General features: G+C 47.0%; 1 protein-coding gene across 3 annotated transcripts in view; it reads left to right on the plus strand.

The window, feature by feature from the left end:
• The window catches only part of LOC148382591 (retinoic acid receptor alpha), a 69,114-nt gene that overhangs the window by 9,281 nt on the left and 40,815 nt on the right, over positions 1-19,018 (plus strand). For 2 of the 3 annotated variants that reach the window (XM_088360071.1, XM_088360070.1), the window contains 2 exons: positions 8,938-9,063; positions 18,719-18,948. The gene's annotated coding sequence lies outside the window, so the exon portion shown is untranslated. The remainder of the gene's footprint in view (positions 1-8,937; positions 9,064-18,718; positions 18,949-19,018) is intronic. The other variant, XM_088360073.1, reaches the window with a different exon arrangement.

Consider the following 19,018-nt stretch of genomic DNA (forward strand, 5'->3'; position numbering starts at 1 on the left):
ATTCACACTCGGCGCGCTTTAGGTCACGGCGGTCTGCCTCGCCTGCCCACCTCGTTGTCTCGCGTGGCACTCCATATTTGTTTTTGATCAAGTTTTTTTTCTTCCGCCTTGTGCCATCAACCGCAGCCACCATCTTTTCCCCTCTTCTTGCTCCAATTTTTTTTTTCTCTCTATACAGACAGCGGAAGCGATTCCTCTTGTCTCGCCTACTCGGGTGGCTCGGCTTCTTATGTGACCACGTCTGACCTCTCCTTCACTCACACAAACACATATGTGCGCATCCCGCTAACTGCTGTCATGCTTTCAATTACAGTAAAATTTTTCCATGTGGCACCCGAAACAAAACGATTACTGAATAATTGAATCATTCCGCTTTTTCTTCACCATAATCACTTGACTAAATATGCGTTTATGTAGTGCTGCTCCATTTTTACAATAGCCAGAAACCTCTTGTATAGTTTAATTCAGTGCTCGCCGTTTTTTTACGATAGCCGCAACATAACAAATGGCGTCGTAAAGTGCAGTTTTATCCCCACGTGTAAATTAGTGTAAATCTTTTAACGAGCTGGAATCGCATTTCGTTATAACTTATGAATGAAGCCGCCAAACAAAACGGGGGAGTTCTTCAAAGTACGCCTTGATAGCAAATCTGGAATCTTTTTTAAATCAGAGCGTTGTTATAAAGCAAGCGCCCGAAAATCAGCTCGACGGTGTAGACGAGAGGGTGTAGCCGGAGTAGTCTGCAGTTGCTCTTCGGGGCGCCTCCTGACAGGAACTTGGCAGCCAGAAACAAAAACAAACTCCTTGTGGTGGGCAAGCAGGCTGGGCGGCGCACTCCCCCCCTCCCCTTCCCTCCCACATGTTGCCATACATGTCAGCTATTGGACTCCCAGATTCTCCTTGCACTTGTCATTCATCTCCCGCGATCTACCGCCGCCTCAGGGGGAAGAACCTTCTGCCAAGTGTCCCAAAAAGCATATGCGAAAATCCACGGCGATCATGATGTAACTAGCGACGGCTTTCCAATCCATAACACACGTTCTCGGAATGGCGTCCAAACAAAAATACACTCCCGCATGCCATCCAGGTCCCGTAACATATGTCTCCGCCGTACACTTTGCCGCTCGCCAAACACAGTAGAGTATTGTGCAGCCTGACTTGGTGCCGATCCAAAGCCAAAGAGAACCCAGATTGCTCAAACAGAAAACCAGCCGGCCTATCGTGGTTACAACGACGGGAGAACATCTCGCCTAGCTTGTAAACCGTTAATACGAACACGACGTTCATTCTCCATAAAACAGAATATATTCTTATAATAAAAGCGACCTCACGCTGTGATTTGTACCCAAAAACACAATTACAAATAAAAATAGGTCTTTTGAAGGAGCTAAAACAGATATTGGGAACACAAGCCAGGAAGGGGGGGGGGGGGGGGGTTGCCACCTGTTCCCCAGAGACGCCATTAGCTTCCACGTGCACTGTATATCCCCGACATGCCTTTGTTACCGAGTGTGCTCACTCGCATCAAGTAAAACCTCCCACCATCCGAGACAGCATCAAGTGATGAGCACACACACATGCACACACACACACACACAAGGTGAGGATGTGAAGGAGGCCTCGGAGACTCTTTGCAAGGTGCCGATCGATGGGCAATGAGTGCGGACAAGGAGGTTTCAGGATCGATGGGGGGGCCATTATTGAGATGGGACTACTGGGAACGGAGAAAGAAGGCACTCACGTGTGTGTGTGTGTAAAATATGCTGATACCTATTTGATGAAATAGCGTGCATGTGATCCTAGCTTGCAAGCTCTACGGCTAGCGGAAAATTTAGCTAAGGCTTCGACGTCTCGAAATACTTTTTTGGCTGGATGGCAATTTATATTGGCGTTTGGACAGACTCTGCAGAGACGAATTCCTTAATTAATCCAAACAGGCACTGAGATCCTAAACCTAAACCGGTTTTCTCCAGAGCTTTTTCACAATTACTGTAAGACTCCCACATTAATACCTCCTCGAGCTACGTGAAAACTTTTGCTTATTATTGTTACTGCTTGATTTATTAAAGGCGTCTATCTGGGTCAAGCATCCCCCCTTCCTCCCCCACCTAAATAAGCGCCCCCCCCCACCCCCATGCCTCTTCCTTTTGTCTCTCATCTGGTTTTCTGTTTTTGTTAAAGGACACTTGATTAATGGTGCCACTGACAAAGCCTCTGGCCCGCTCCGGGTTTGAGATAGGACTCCGATGGAGCTAAACCAAAACACATGTGCTCCGGACAACCCCGGGGAATCCCTGAGGGGAGAAGGAGAGGACGGACAGAAACTGCAGTAGTCACAAGTTGTCCATACATTGATGAAGACCTGAAACAGGCCTCCTAATAATTCCGAATCCAAATATTCCTCCCGCTTTGATTGAGAACGAGATGTTCCTGTCGAAAAAACCTCAACGTTACACGAATAGCGCCTCCGCCCAACATTCAAGGCTCGTGCCAGTGTAAGCAGGGACGCGGTGCGGGTTAGCTCGGCCGACCCATCCGGGAGACGATGCAGCTGGTCAGCAAGGTCACCATCCAACAGCAACACCAGAGGAAAGACGGAGGACTTCAGAAGAGTCGTTCGCCGGCCTTTTTTCCCTCTCTCGGCTTTCCCGCGGGATGATCTTGAGGCCTTCCTTTGGCTCTACGGGGATTAACTGTGGCTTGCGGGGAGCCGAGCGAGGAGTCAGGCAGCGAGCAGCCATGCAGAAACTGAAGCCGTCCAACAGAAAGTTATTGTTGTTGATCCAGTTAGGTTGTGTTCACACTTGCCATGTTTACTTTTGCTTTTTTTTTTTTTTCCCCCCTCAAGAACCTAGTGACTTCTTCACCGTATTACACTCGGGGCTGACAATGAGGCGCTCGTAACACTTTGCATGTGTTTTTAGGTTTCAACAAATCTCGAAATTGACTAACAGGGTCGCGCCGATATTGCGGTTCGCATTCATCGTCATCCAAATCCCCGAATGTTTGACACACATTGGTGTGGTTTTAAAAGCTGATGTGGAAAATACGCTGGGGACTGTTAACAATAGACACGCTGATTAGGATTGACGGTCAAATGGGACAACGGCCGTTGTGTTTCTTGAATTAAACTGTGAACATGTTAATAATTCACACTGAAAGGCTTTTTAGTTTTGTGGTTTGTTTCACTTTTCCACAGTCATAGTTTTTATCAGCCTCCTCTTCTAGTTACCCAAAGATACTATGCGTCCAATCTAGTCTTTATCGCCTATCCCCGAGGGGGGCGGAGCTATTCACTTTATAATTTACTGGATTTGCCTGCCTTGTTCTCTTTTCTCTTTGCTTCAATGTCAGATTTAGTGTCTGGCCTAAGGCCTTAACGGCCTTGTATTGGATAACGCTTTAACTCTTGTTCAACCATCGAGGTTCACCTCTAATGTGGAAACTTCAGTTTAGGAAGTCAATTTATTTTTCCAGAGCAATAGAAGTAATCTTGTTGACTTTACTAATTGCACTGACAATGTTTTAAATCACAGCATCATCCAATCCCAAACCTCAAAACTTTGGCCTGGTTTCTTCCCAAATATTGGTCTCTCCTCTACTGTCCCAACCTTCTCGTCTCCCCGCGTTCTCATTACAGTCCATGCGGGTTCTCTTAGGCAAAGTCTCCGCTTGACTGAGCATGCCACTCGTACTAGCAAGGGGCCCAAGCCCAACCGCCCACCCGCCCGCCTGCCCGTGCTCTATTATTACCACAAAGCTGTCAGCGTATGAAGTCGCCTCCTGTTGCTGAGTGCGAGGTGAACACGGGCTGAACAATTGCTTTTGAAGTGGTGGACAAAAAAAATGCACCCACCTGCATAATATTTAAAGACAACTTGTAGCTCTCGCACTGACACCACATACTGAACACATTTGTCTTTTTTTTTTTTCCCAAGCCCACCTATGTGGTCCAACCTGTGGGATGCTCCGCTTGTCTTCCTTTCTGTGACTGATGTATGTGTGTGTCACTGTTTTGCTAGTGTCCAGTTACACGGATGATGGGGCTGTGTGTGCAGGAATGAGCCAGCAGTGACCCTGGCAGGTCAACATCACCACCACATGAATCGTATATGTCAAGCACGACCCCCCCCCCTGATTGTTTCTCCGCGGCCGCTCTCACCTGTTGTTCTTTAAGTAAGCAATTGTATGATGTCATCGTATTTAAATTCACATGTGGTAGGCGAGCGGTAGCTTTGTCTCGCCGACATGACTAACGAGCGTCACATTACTGTCCAACGAGCGGCCATTTTTAAACACACACACACACTGGCAACACCCAACTTGTTTACAAGGGCTTGTCCTTATGATGAATAAACAGGGACGTGTCCGTTTTTTAATGATGGCGTACACAATCCGGCGCGCTTGAATATTGACAGAAAGATTGAGAGTGTTCTCAAGGGCCGCTCCAACATGACGCATGACTCTGGTTCCCCCCCCCTCCTCCCTCGCCCTTCATTTTTACCCTCCCACCGCAGTACCTCGGCTTTTTATTTATCTTCGACAGTGGCTTGTAAACACATAAACACATTTATCAATTGGGAAAACATCAGTTACACAGATGAAAAGAATGTGATAATAAAAACGGGGGGAAAATCGCAGAATAATGAGAAAAGACGTATGAAAGCGCATTCGGATGTGGAAAATGTGGTTTGCTTGTTACTCTTGAACTTACACCCTGCTGTCACAAGATGGCGCCAAAACCCTGGACTCGTAGGAAAGTAGTAATTGGTCTCAAGGAAGTATGTTGAAGGCATCTAGACAGGGGTTTCTTCATGGAGTTTTTCAACGTGTGCGTAGAAGAGGGTCTTGATAATTGTGTCTTTGGGATTCATGTTTGTAATAATTAACAGAGCCCCCTAGATGGCGGTGTTTTGTTTTGTATGAATGATGATAGTTGTTTTAGTTTTTTTCCACTGGTATTAGTTTGAGTTATTGTTGAGTCGTCGCCGATACCAAGTACCGATACCACTAGTATGTGTCGATACCTGTTGCGTCTAGTTTTCCCCATCATAGGCTTCTTCTCAGTCCTGTTTTTTTTTTTGTGAGCTCATGTTTAGCTCTAAACCGCAATATTCCTCCTTTGACAATTAGCTGTTGACCCACTTTGAGCATAAAGGTGACGGCTCCTCACCCAAGGCGAATGGCTGAGTGGATGGTTTGCCTGGGGAGAGGGATGTCAAGGCTAATTGATTCCTGCATTTGTCGCAGCGCCGCTGATTGATGGCCATCTTACCTTGTTGGCTTTTTTAACCCCATCATATGATTACATTTAAATGTGTAATCTCGCCGGGTGCGTATAAATGCGGCGGAGGATGGGAGTTGACGGCGGTGTAGCGCCCCGAGCGCCCCGTTCTCCATCACCCCCCCCCACACACATGCTGATAAATGTGTTTTTCTTAAAGGAGTCTCTCTTAATGTTAGTGTGTGTGCGTGTTTGCTAATGCGGCGCAGGGCCGCGCTTCGGGGCTTGGAGGCAGGCAGACTCGGAGGCAGGCCCGCAACCTCGACCCCGGCATCATTTGTTTGGACGAGGGCCGTCAGCGCCTGTCGGGCGGCCCATGATGAAGTGTCAGTCGGTAATTGTCCCCACCAAGCAGCCACATCTCACGGGGGTGATGGGGGACTTAGGAAGAGGGGGACAACGGGGGCGGCAGGGAGCTGACAGAGAGAGAAATGACACTCCAAGCTCCTCCTCTCCCTCTCTGGCAGTTTTTTTGGAGACTTCGGGCCTCGGTTGCAACATCACGTGCTTTTGCAACTCGTTCCAATATGATTCCTTCTATACGTTCAACCAGGTTGAACATGACGGGGCGGAATAAAGGAATGTGCCCTCCAAAAACGACGCCCCTGTCTGCGGATGATGAATGGACTCGGTGATTAGTTAGTCGAAAAGGGAGGTGCGCCGCTCGGGCCCTTTAATAGGCCATAATTCGGAAGATAACTGTATTGTCCCTATCTCTCTTGACATTTCAATCTAATCAGACCCTCCTCGTTAGCGCTGGTATTCCAAAACAGACGAGCCCGGGAGGGATTCAATGGCGGCGAGCGGACAGGGACGGCCCCCGTGGAGATCTCGCCGCGCAATTATTAGCGGCAGGGCCCGGGGACTTGTTTTATTTAGATTTTGTTGAACCGACAGCTCAGTTTACAAAGCTAGTATTCATTTAGCAAGATAATAACACAACAGATAAATATGCCGGGGATCCTTCGCACCTCCCCCCCTGCAAACATCCCCGAGGAGCCACTTTGAGATCTCTCCTCCACTCCTTCTTCTCCACAGATGAGATGCTCAGTTTGATTAACACTTCTCTTTCATCCTCTTCATTAGCACAGCCACTGGCCGTGAAAAAGAGGCCATGAATTAGATTCCACTTATTCTGTAGACTGCGTCTAATTCCGCACAATGGCGCTTAATGGTGGGGCGTAATAGGAAAAAGGTGTTTGGAACACATTCTCCGGATTGGGCGAGCGATAAACGCGCGCTGAGGAGCCAATTTCCTCCGTCCGAGCGTCGGACCTCCGTCAATGAAAACCACCTGGCGCTGAAGGAACCGATTAGATTTGGCACCACTGTGAGTTTTCTTAAGCGGCGGAGGATGAGGGGGGGGGGGGGGTATTGACGCACCTTTCCCCGAGATCTGTTTTGTTGCGCTCGGTCACCGGGGGACTTATTTTGGTCGCAGCGTGCGCACTTAGGCCCGAGCGGTGCCATAACAGCGTGAATGTGGCTTCCAAAAGTCCCCCAGCAGACTAAACACTTTGAAAATAGCAGCGCGAGCAGCTGACCGTTTCGGGATAGCGTATCGCTGCATACGCACGCAGAACTGAGATAATGACTAGATGGGTTGCGAGTTTTTATTGCTGCGTGTTTTTTGGAACATAAAAACATCCAATGAAATTCAGTATGCTTCTTTTGCGCCAGCCAAAAACACAAGATACAATTCACATGCTATTTATGAGTATTCTAAGACTCTAATCCAAAAAACATCTCGTGGAAATCCATCACGGGCTTCTTGTAAATCATAGAAAAATACCACATACCTTTTTTTTTTTTTTTAAATCCTATGAAACTAACATAGCCTGCTCTCCAAATCACTTTTAAGTCATGTCAAAATATATATACTTGGCGAAATGAAGCTTTGAATATTTGAGGATATTGAAATTTGTCCTAGTGGGGATACATAAAAAGTTGCTACTGAACAAATGTTTGCCATCTCGTGATACCTTCACGTATGAGTTGAATCCACGCCAATAGAGCAATAAAGCTAAAATTCAATTAACAGCAATTATCACGCCTCATATTTTCTTAGCGACAACACACCCTCTGAGCCAACGCGTTGTTCATCCTCATTCACTTTGATGTTATTTTAATTTGTTTGACTTTTTTATTGAAGCTTGTCAGCTCCTTCTCATCTACCTTGTTTTCACCTCGTCCAAAAATTCAATATTGAGCTGCAGGAATGTGAGGTGTTTGTACTTTTTTTTTTTTTTTTGGTGTCCTTATTGCTCCCCGGCAGTGTTCATCTCCTGACATTTGGGCTCACTAATTGAGTTGGCGTCATTTGAATCCCGAGCAAAGCAGGAACAGCAGAGAATCCTGCCATTGTTTTCTTTGCCCTGCTCTCAAAGCGCTGATGTTTTTGTGCGAGGAGGGGATTCCCGCAACCAAGAATGGTGTGTGGGGGGGGTCATTTGTGTTTCATAATAATCATCAGTTTCGTAATCATCTTTGTGTACACTCTTTGTTTTCACATTGAAACGACTTGAGGAATTTTAGATCAAATCGTCGGCTTCCATTCTCGGAATGTGCCGACTGCTTTTGTGAAATTTGCTTGACAGCCGCTGCAGCGCCAACAAATTCGACCACACACACACACACACAAATACCTGGCAGGAACACATCCCCGCTTCCTTTTTTTTTCCTTTTGGCCTCTAAGACCCCTTGGGCAATGTGTGAGGGTGAATTTGCATTGTGGAGTCTCACTTCTCCGGTTTCACCGGCACCGAGTCGTCCAAGTACCAGACTTGCGCTCTTAACACTCGCACACAATGGAAAAGTGAAATATGAAACTGCGGCAGAGCTCATCAGCACATCCAGCGGAAGATCGGCGCACACCTTGACATGTACACCCCGACGATGTGTGTGTGTGTCTTTGTTCTGTCTCGCTGTCCTCTTGGCACGTAAATCATAATGGATCTCATTATCCAGCTGGGTCAGCTTGGTGGGGCCCGTCTGGTGGGAGATGATAGCTGGTTGAGTGAAGGGCTGCCATGACACACACACACACACATGGCTCTGCATACAACGTTGCACTCTATGCCCGTTATTTGTCTTCTTTTCATTCACGTACTATCCGGATGATAAGATGGAGATGACTCATAGACACACACACACACACACACAACAGACATTAGCGTCTCAGCTTGCGATCAGGCAGACAGCCGGGTGATGAGATGCAGAGCATAAAAAAAAAAAAAAAAATGGCACTTCTCCCTCTTCCTCCGTCTCGATGGCGCCTCCTCCCTCAAATGCAATTTGGGTATGTTTGAATAAAAGATGTCAACAGAAAAACGTCAGCGCTCACCGATTGCACGATGAGGGCGGGTCGCTGGTAACAAGGTTAGGCCGCACACCATTTGTTTGGACAGGAGCATTACCCAAGCCAATTACTGGATGGTATACCAGCGGCTTGCCAACGAGCTAATGTTTTCCCGTCATGCCTGCCCCTCCCCTCACACATGAGAAAGGAGGGGGCGAGTGGGAAATAGATTGAGAGAGAACAGCCTGGGGCACCCCCCCTCCCCTCCACCTGACTGACTGATGCAGCTAATAAACTTTCATTTAAGCTAATATTGCCCCTTTTTCGTCTTCCCCCCCCTTCCATCTACTTCCAGGAGGCGAGGCGGTCCGAGCAATCGATGCGGGTAGTCTGCCGGCCGGATGCCCACTTGGCTGAACAGAGTGCCTCTTAATCAGTGTGAACTTCAACACAGAAAAAAGGCCGCTGCAGACCAACAGAGGTAGAAATGCCGTGTGATGATTCCGCTTGTGTGAGGTCACGGTTGGCACACAGAGGGCGATGTGGTTTTCTCCCCCCCTCGTTCTGTTTACCGTGTCCTGTACGTGTTGATGCTCGACACGCTTCTTGCAACCGCAGCACGCTTGCACCAGCTAACGCTTGTATTTTTGTCCCGCCAGTGCTTCTGCAATTGATTTGCAAATCATCGTGTCATGTGACATCACCCACGTCCGACCAAAATGAACTTTTTTTTTCCCCCTTAGTCCAAAATGCGTAAATAATTGGCCACCTCAGACTGACTAGTTCAAATGATGCAAGAAGGTCAACAACTTAGCGTGCTTCCTTAATCGAGATGATCTCCTCATGTGCCACAAATCAAGATCCATTAAGAGCGATTAAGCGCCGACAAGTATAGCGCCGTAAATCAGGGTCATCCCGTGGACCAGACAAGTAGAGGACAGATGAAGAGCGAGTCCCTCTACAGAAGAACCGCGTGGACAGTCCAGCACGTGACAAATGGACAGATCAGATATTAAATATTATTTCGATGATGGAGCAAGCCTCCTTCCACTCTACTAAATGACCTTGTGATTTGTTGATCCGACCTCACATCCCAAAAGTGAATCCGGAGGCGTGATACAATAGGCGAGGCAGGCGGTGTCACTATTTTATAATAATACCGGGCAATAAAAATAAATCCCGCCGGCTAATCATTTACTCAACGCTCTTCTCCACCCTCCCGCCTGAACCTGGAGCGATTCGGCATTACCCCGCCACCGCCGCCTTCAATTACACCATTCATCATGTGTCTTATCTGTCGAGCGCCTTTGATTGAGTGTGCAATAGGCAAAGCTCCTTTACAAATGTGTGTGTGTTGCTTTTGACAAGCATGAATTTGGGAGAATGTGTGTGTGTGTGTGCGAACCCACAGCGCATCTACTTGAGTGTATAAATCAAGCCAGATAATCGCCCCCCCCCAACTCGCTCTGTGATCCTCTCAGTCCCAGCGAGCCCATTCTTCTTTTTTTTTTATAACCTTCTCCTGTCCCATCCTTCCTTCTCGCTTCTTCTTCTTTAGAAGCCATTTGTCTGAGGCGGGGGGGGGGGGGGGCATCTCATCTCCAACAGCGTTAGAAGACAGGCGACAAATTTTAATAAGCAAGCGGGTGCTGTAATTTAGCAGCCTGGGAGGGCGATTAGGCTGATTGATGCCGAGTTTGCCTAATGGCCCGGCCTCCGGCTCCTGGTCCAAATTGGTAGTAATGAAAGTTTTGTGCAAATTGAGACGGAGGTAAAGGAGGTACCTTTTTCTCACTCGTTGGCTCCACCCCTCCCCTCCTGTCTCTCTTTGTTACTCTCCTGTGTTCTCTTTTGTTTTCATCTTGTCCGTTTCACTTTGGTTGTTTAGGGCCGGGTTCGGCCGTCATCGCTCACGCCGGCCCGCCGCTCGGCCTCGTTACAAAAATCAATGCGTGTCTCATCTGCTGTCGCTCTCCTATTCTCTCTTTCTGGAGCTTTATTGATTTTCAGTTGTTCATTTCCTCCCTTCTTAAGAGCCACCTATTATTCTCCTTTTCAGCTCCACTTGAGTAGTTTCCCGCAGTCACCAAAGTCTTCGTTCATTTTCTTAACAGACTTCATCCGCTTCAAAAAATAAAAAAAATCAAATAAGACAGCTATGTTGTTTTAAAGGGAACAGGAAGGGTCGGAAACTTTCCAACGAATCGGCAAACTCGTTACTGTTCTGCAGATTATGTTCCTCAGCCTTTCTCCCTGAGTCAGGATTGTCTTATGGTCCTCTTAAATAAATACATGTAGAATAGCGATAGCATTTCTCGTATTAGCGGCGTTCAATTGAGAAATGGCCGCATTTTATCTCCAAGGTGGACATTCTGTGAGTTTCTGATCTGGCATCCTTCATTAGACTGCGCTCGTTGGAATGTACCAGATAATGAAAAAACAATTAATGCTTTGAGAGGGAAGTTGTTGAAAAAGAGGTAATGGCCTCAATTCACACTCCCCCCCCCTCCCCTTCTGATGTGTACGTTAAATGTACAAGTGCATTATCTCCGAGCATGTGAGTGCTTAACGAGCTTTTCAATTTCCCGACAAGCGATTTTTTTTTTTCTTCCCAATCCGGCATTCTCTAGACTCCCACACGTTCCCTTTTTTCCCGCCGGTTTTCTCTTAAGACGATGCTCCCCATCTTGTCTTCCTCCTCGCACGCTGCCACTTTGAATTACGTGCGGATCTATCATTAATAGCTTTATTAGCATTTTCCTTCTCCTGAGGTGCTTTTGTGTACGATTCAAACGAGGAACACGGATGCCGGCGTCGTTATGCAAGGCAACATGTGCAATTCTTTGCATGACAAAATGATGGTGGGTAGAAGAAGAAGACACATTTTGACAGCTCCCAAATTAGAACGTGGAGCTTTCTTCTCACGCACAGCTAGCTTGCCTGTAAAGTTTTTATTGATCCTTTTGGAGAGGAAACTTTAAACAAGCTTCAATACAGCTTTTTTTTTTTAAATGTACATCCTTGCAGATTAGCTCCAACACATAATCCGGGCAAGTGGGGAATAAAAAAATGACAATAATCCATTACAACAACCTATGAATAGCCCGTGTTTTCATACAGATTTCGCACCTTATAATTTCATGGTGGATGAAGCTATGAGATATAAAAATCGGATGATGAGGCAGGCGCTTTGAAGTTCCGACGGACTGCAAGGGGGAGGGAGGTGGTCTCTTCTCCTGACAAGTAGCGTGGAGGTAAAAATGAGGGGCATATGGTGGAGGAGGGAAGGTGCTGATGGGAAAGAGACTAATGGCACGCCGGTGTCAGAAGTGGTCATGTGCCGAGGAAGGAGGACGGCAGAATGAGAGGGAAGATGGAAGGAGGGCTTGACTGATAATCTGTTTACCTCCCTGAAAATGCTTCAGGCACCATTCTGATTAAAGTTCAGTCTTTCATCTATCATCACAGGGCCGTTAAGAACCTTCAAGAGCTGCCGATACCAAAAGCGCCATCCAACACGTGCCCCCCCTACTCCCCTACACAAAATGGAAAATCATCCTCCTTTGTCTTCTCGAGTTCTTAGAAAACTGGCCCCTTAGGATTCTTTCTTCCTCCTCCCGGAGTATTTTTTTCTTTTTAATGCTGACTTTGTATGTATGTCCTCCACGCGCCGCTCCTGACTTTTCTTCAAAGCTTCTCATCTTGAGAACTGTGACGCGTTTTCCCCAAGTCAAAGCTTTTAGCACCTCCAGCATAATACAATTACACCCATTCGGGGACATGATATTGTCAGCAGCTTTCTAAAAATACCGTTCGGATCCGTGCGGATGCGCACTAGCGCCGTCCGGCGTGGTGAAGCGACAGCAGCGCAATGTTCTGGCCACTCAGGCACAAATGCACTTTAAAAGCTTTTTGCACCCCCCCCAAGGCCTTGGGAGTGTGAGTGAAGGACAGTCTGGTGGGCAAAAATATGTCAAGGCTGGCACAAAAGCGTCCATGTATTTTGTTGGAAGTCGACAACAAGCCTTGATGTCCGTCGGAGCAAAAAAAAATATTCCCAAAATATTTACTTTCTTTTCCTCTGCATAGGCCAGTGAAAATCCAAATATTATCACAGCTCAATTGAATTCAAAGTCATCTCGGGATCAGATGGAAGTTTTTGTTTGTATTCCATAGACTTCGGACAAATGTTCGTCATCGTCTTTGTCAAACCGTGAGCGCATCTGGTGGCCGGCGGGCGCACCTGTGTACACAAAATTAGCTTTGGGAGTGCTATTACTGCTCGACACAGACCTTCACCTCGGGGGCAAAAGGAAAGACTTAGGCGAATTCACTTCAACCCAGACAGCCTTTGATGGACTGATTTAATCCCACTGATGGCGCTTATAAGACACTGGCGAGCGGATTGACAAAGCGCGCACACACCCTTCACTCATACACAACAGAGGTTGTGTGTTTGTGAAGCGGAGAGGTCAGCGGGGCTAATACGCTCCCCTGGCTGTTCTCAAGGTTAATGCGAGTCTGACAGCGGCGGCGGCCGTTAGCGGCCTTCGGATACCGCCCCCCCCCCCATCGCCGGACCCGATTCATCGCCGTGGCGACGGTGCATTAAGATGTTCTCTCCTCGGTGTCACTCACCCCTTTACGTCGTCCTATTAAGTCACATGACCCTCCCTATGTGTTACAATATCATGTAATCCCATTGTCTGTTAATTGAAATGCGTCCGACATTGTCTATATGGTCCATTAGAGGGGACGGGAGCCTTGTTCTCGAGTGTCAACCCTGCTTTAGCAGCTCCCTCATTAATTTTCATAGTCCGTGTTTGACTCGAGCGCCAAAGGGAGGCGGGGATGAGACGAGGTGAACTATGAGGGGAAAAATCCAGGCTGGCATGTCGGAGTTTCACCCAAACCATTGAAATCTCATTTACATTTTAATTCAAAGACATTAAGCAGATGCTCTTATCAAGTGCAGGTTGATGTTTAGTGTCACGTTCAAGGACGTGAGAAATTGCCTTGGATTATAAAAGATTTATGGGTAAGTAAATAGTACCTTTTATGTATCTGAAGTTGCCGGGGAAGTCTAGTGTGGTTTCGGGGAAGATACTATCTCCACGAGTTTGGCATCAAAGAGTTATTGAACGTCATCCTGAGGGGAAAGAAATTTCGTGCAGACGTTTGTCTTCAGGATGTAGCTGTTTAAATTTCTTGTCGCGCGGGGGGCTGAGCGCCCGAGTCCACGGAAGAGCGATGATGTTGTTGACTCATTGTCGGCCAGATGCCAATCAATCAATTAACCGATCAATAGTCATCTGGTGAGCGCCTAAGGACACTGTGAGGGTGTCGGGGAAGGGGGGGGGGGGGTGATCTCAGAGGAACCCTCCAATCAATCCATCTTTGCCGTCGCCGGAGAGGTACGCGAGACTTCGTAAATACGCGCCGATAAATACGCACGTTTTAACGATTAGCAAATGTGCTGCTAAGCTTATTTCATAAGCGCTGCCATTTTCCACGCGCTCAAGCATCCAGGCGTCGGATTGCAGCGCCGCGCCAAAGAGAAAAATGACTCAATTCTGTCTCATTTCTCATCCTCGCATCTCATCTACCCCCACCTCGCCCCCTCCCTCCCCCTATCCTAATGGAAAGCCGAATTCCCCGGCTGTCGTCAGCAGCTATAGTCACCTACGCTATAACGCGGTTAATAGAAAGGCTTGGCAGCTTATGGCGCCCATGCATTTTCAAATGGGAGTTTTATGACTCTGCGAGCGAAGCCGAGGGAGGACAAGGAGAGATTCGTCTTTGTTGATGTCTTTCTATTAGAGGGGGATTAACTGTGGCCAGATGAGTGTCCCACTTGCTCTTCAGAGTCCTACATTGAGCCTTTTTAGGATGGCTCAACACAAATGGTGCAGCAACATTTGTAGACAGACAATATAAATAGTCACGCAGGAGCTGTTGAGAGTCACCGCTCACACTCACGCGAGATTAAAAAAAAAAAAAGACACGATTTTCCCGCGCAGCCGCCTTTTAAAGCCCCCTCGGTCGTACTTGGCGCCATCCAGCTGCTGCGATCGAATGATTGAATTTTATTTTGCATGCTTCCAGCTGGCACGATCTCAGCGTTATACCGTATGTATGTAAACAAATATAGAGTAGATATATGTGCTTAATGCGTGCTCTTAATCTCAAAGCTTTTCTATTTGGATCTGTGACCTCTGGGTCACTCAATCGGATCCTTGCTGTTTGTGTTTACTAGCCTTTGCGTGTATGTCCTAGAAAGGTCACAGTGTGTTATGTGAGCACGTGTTATGTTGGCATGTTACTCATATTGCTGCAATTCTATTTCCATTTTACTAAGCGTAGCAAAAGCATGATGATTAAAAACTAATCACAGTGATTTTTTTTTTTCCGTGATGCAAAAAAAAAAGGTTATTTGCAGTCGTTCCTTCAAGAGTGCACAGCCGCTTCTTTTTTGATCCTCAAGCGGGCGAGCGGCGGCATAAACAGGAAGGGGGCCCTGCCTTCAAGTGCGTCATTCACTCTCGTGTCATCGGATCTTCTGTGTTGAAATATGTGCTCAGGTCCTTCTCAAAACATTGTTAGCTTGACATCCTGGATGGAGGTATTCAAAGGTGACACAACCTTGTGTGCCGACGCGGATGTATGTTGATTGCGTGAGCGCGCCTGACGCATGTGTGTTGAACAATCCGTGTTGTGTTCACCCCCCGTGAGACTCCAAAGTCGTGTAAATATCTGGCTCGGAGGTGTGTATGAAAAAGTGTTTTGACTCGGTACTGTATATTTGGAGTCCAGGTCAGAAATGTGGTCTTCATTTACGTAGGGCCTCTCCGGCTAACTGGAACAAGGTTAGCGATGGTGTCGCCTTGCTAACGCTCTCGTGAGAAACACGAGCTTAATATGAGCTGGGTTGAGTGTTGTTGCGAGGGTTTTGCAAAAAGCTGGCTTGACCTCGTGGTTATTAACTTTGTGGAGTGTTTACAAATGGCCTCTGATGACTTCATAGTCTGTTTGACGCAAAAAAGCACTTTTTCAAAAATGACATGTCTTAATAAGGTCACAACATATTGGATAAACGTCACATGTTTATCATGTTCTGCCTTTTCGGGTTGACGCGGACACTTTGTCTGAATCTAAAATCTTTATCGGAAATGTCATTAAAAAAAAAGGTCAAGCAAATAACAAACATTTGTTTGTTTTCTCCGTGAGTAGAATATAATTCAATTTTCTGGTATGTAGGTCAGATCAAACGATTATTGAAGAGAATTTTTATACATTTATCGTGTCAGAATCGGGTCAGCGCTTCATCACGGTCATTTGGATTGCCCCTCCGAAAAAGCCCGCCTTTCTACCCTGGCTCTCCTCGTCGTTCTTTCTCCCCCTCTCACCTCTCCGCTCTTTTCATATTTCATATTAAGCAAGCGGCTCGGTAGAGCCAGCTGTGTAAACAATGGAGCCCAGCCCTTCATGTTTTTACAGAGCTGGAAAAATGTCCAGAAGAGCGAGACACAAGGAGCTTGCCGCGGGCCGTTGCTATCGCTGATCTATGGCATTTTGTAACTCCGACCTTCTTTGAGCACAAGTGGGACTTTTTGTGTATACACCTTCCAGGCTTGTGTGTTTATGAGCACGTGAGCTTTCCGTAACCATAGCCTCTTGCAAATATTGACCGAGTATACCTCAATATGATATCATGTGTGTATCCAGGGCGGTGCAGATGGTCAATTTCTACACGGGCTTTTATTCTTTGCAGGTCCGGCCACTCGCTGTCCTTTGAGATAATTAGCGTGTGACCTTTCTGAGGTGAGGCACAAATGTCACCCTGCCTGCCTCGCTGACAAGTGCATCCAAGCCACAGGGGGGGGCTTTGGCAAAAGAGCTGACGTTTCTCACCGGCTTGGATGTGCACTTAGCACACTTTCGCATACTCGCCAGCCCCCCCCCTCCCACACTTGCTGCTCTTGCAGTGAATCTCCACGAGGGACAAAAATATGTTATTGAATAATATAAAAAAAAAATCTAGACTTGTTGGACATCCGTGCGTTCGCGACTGAATCCAGTGACATGTATCGAAGCGCACAAAAGCGATCCTCATGAAAATTTGAAGGTGTCATGCCTGAGCGACTTCCATTACTAGCACCTTTGCCATACATGGATGATGGAGCACATGTAAAAAAAAAAAAAGTTCAACAGCCTTTTGTGCTCTCCCCCACCGGCTGTTTTACACTTAAGCCTTCAAAGTGAAATTCAAAGTCATCCGGCGGGTTTCGCTACGTCGTCTCACGAGAGTATCGCCAGATGTCGCTTTAAAACCTAAGGACGATATTTCATATTTCATTCATCGCTTGCTAAGCGGGCCTTTTGTCCAGCAACAGGCAGGTTAGCGCATCTGCTGTTATTTTTTCATGTCAGTTTCAGTCAGGATTGTATAAGCTTTCTGCTCATGTCTATTTATATCCGCGCCATATACTGTATGTCATGCGTTGCATCGGTCGTCCCCCGTGGCTCCGCTCTCCGTATTGTCCACCCGTCCACCCCCGACCTCGCTCTGCCATTTGCTGCTTGGCCGATGATTAATTCAAAGTTTGCTGTCACAAGCAATTACGCTCTCCGGTGCCACGCGACCTCTGAACCTTCCTCTTCTCTGGCTGTTACATGCCACCGCCACAGTAAAGACCAAGTGACCCAGATTGTTTGTTTATTTTTCCCCTACTGTTAGTGATCACTTAGGATCCCCCTGGAGCTCGCCGCCGTACAGTTGTGCACTTACAGGAACATATACAGAAATGAAGATAACATGTGCTAGACAAAGATAGTGCTTTAAAAATAGAGTTGAAAATCTTCAATGCATAAATCGAGCCCTCGGGCAACTATAGGCTGAATCACAATTGCTCATTTGAATCCTATAGCATGTTGCTTTTAACATTTCTGCTTTGAAAGTACGCTAGCATCACTTCACTCAGCTCACTTTTGATTTAATGGCAGCAGACAGAGTGGCTTTTAAAAGCAAATACTACAATAACCACCTCCCATGGGTTATATTTAAAAAAAAAAAATGGCGTTTAAGCTTTCAGACTAATACAAGCTCCGCCTCTAGCCTGACCGGGGCGCACACCACCTCGCCCTGACAAAGTGACAAGAGTACTCTAGCAAAACAATCAATAAAAATAACTCGATGAGTAGAAAGGGCCAAGCTCGTAAAGTCACCTCTCAGTTTGATTAAGAGACTTATTAGAGCTGACACATCACTCTTATTGTAACCATGTATATGTCGCAGCTGGAAAATGACGTCACAAAATTGCAACGTCGATTGAAATTCATTCCCTTTTATCGTCTCCAAGTGATTGACGCTCCCCGATGTGTCGCTTTCCCATCTGTACACGCCGCTGTCACATCCCGATGCTTTACGCACTCCAAACAAGCGGCAACATGTCTGCCTTGACCTCTCCCCCTTCCCGGGAGTTCATTTGTGATTCATGCTCCAACGCAACAATGTTCATGCAAAGCCATATCCGCCCCTCACCAATAATTCCACTTTGCCTCATACTGACTCGTAAACGGCTCATTACGGGAAAGAATAAACCTCGCTTGTGTTGTGACAAGCTGTTTTGAAGCCCCGCTACTCTCTTAATCTTGTTTACGCCGCCGTGTCGACGTACCTCTCGATAGCAATTACGTTCGCTCTCTTGCGCCGATAACAATTCGGCGTCTTTGTTTTGAAAGTAAACTCTGCAGCAACAAATCTCTGATGGTCCCAGAGTGGCACCTTGGGTCTCACCTCTGGCTTCGGCAACTCGTGTAATTAGCCAAGTTTTTCCTTTTGTGTTGGCGTTTGTGTGTTTTTTTGTTTTTTTTTGCTCGTCTCACGTACTATTTTGCAGCCTGTCACTGTTAATGAGCGGGGCGCAAAAGCTGCGAGGAAACATCTCGCGCCCGCCGCTCCCCTCACTTTTAACACGCCATTAGGTAATTAAGGCAGATGGGTTGTTTTCGTAAGGTTTCAGACGAGACATTACCGTTAATTAGCGTCCAAACAAAAGCACGGTTTAGCTCTCTGTCTACAAAAAACAAAAAACAAAAAAACGAATGATCCCTTTTTGTTTGATTTCTCTCGACAGAGGCTGCGGAGGAGGGAGGGAGGGAAGGAGGAGGAGGAGGAGGAGGCCCGTCCCGGGAGAACATGGTGGCATCATGTGATCTGAGCGAGGAAGGAACCCCGTAGAGAAAGCGTGCAACATCAGCATCACCTTGTCGAAGCGACGGACCCGACCTCCTCATGAGCCAGCGCGGCACACAAGGATCAAAACACCCTGGCGCTGCTTTTTAGACCCCAACCATTGTTCCCTCAGTAAGTACGGGATTTTAACCTCCGCCGACCTTCGCCGGACACTGTTGGATTACGCGCTACTAATCCCGCA

The sequence above is a fragment of the Syngnathus floridae genome, chromosome 18 (assembly GCF_059516105.1).
Source record: "Syngnathus floridae isolate MCC-2025c chromosome 18, RoL_Sflo_1.0, whole genome shotgun sequence".
Classification (NCBI taxonomy): Eukaryota; Metazoa; Chordata; class Actinopteri; order Syngnathiformes; family Syngnathidae; genus Syngnathus; species Syngnathus floridae.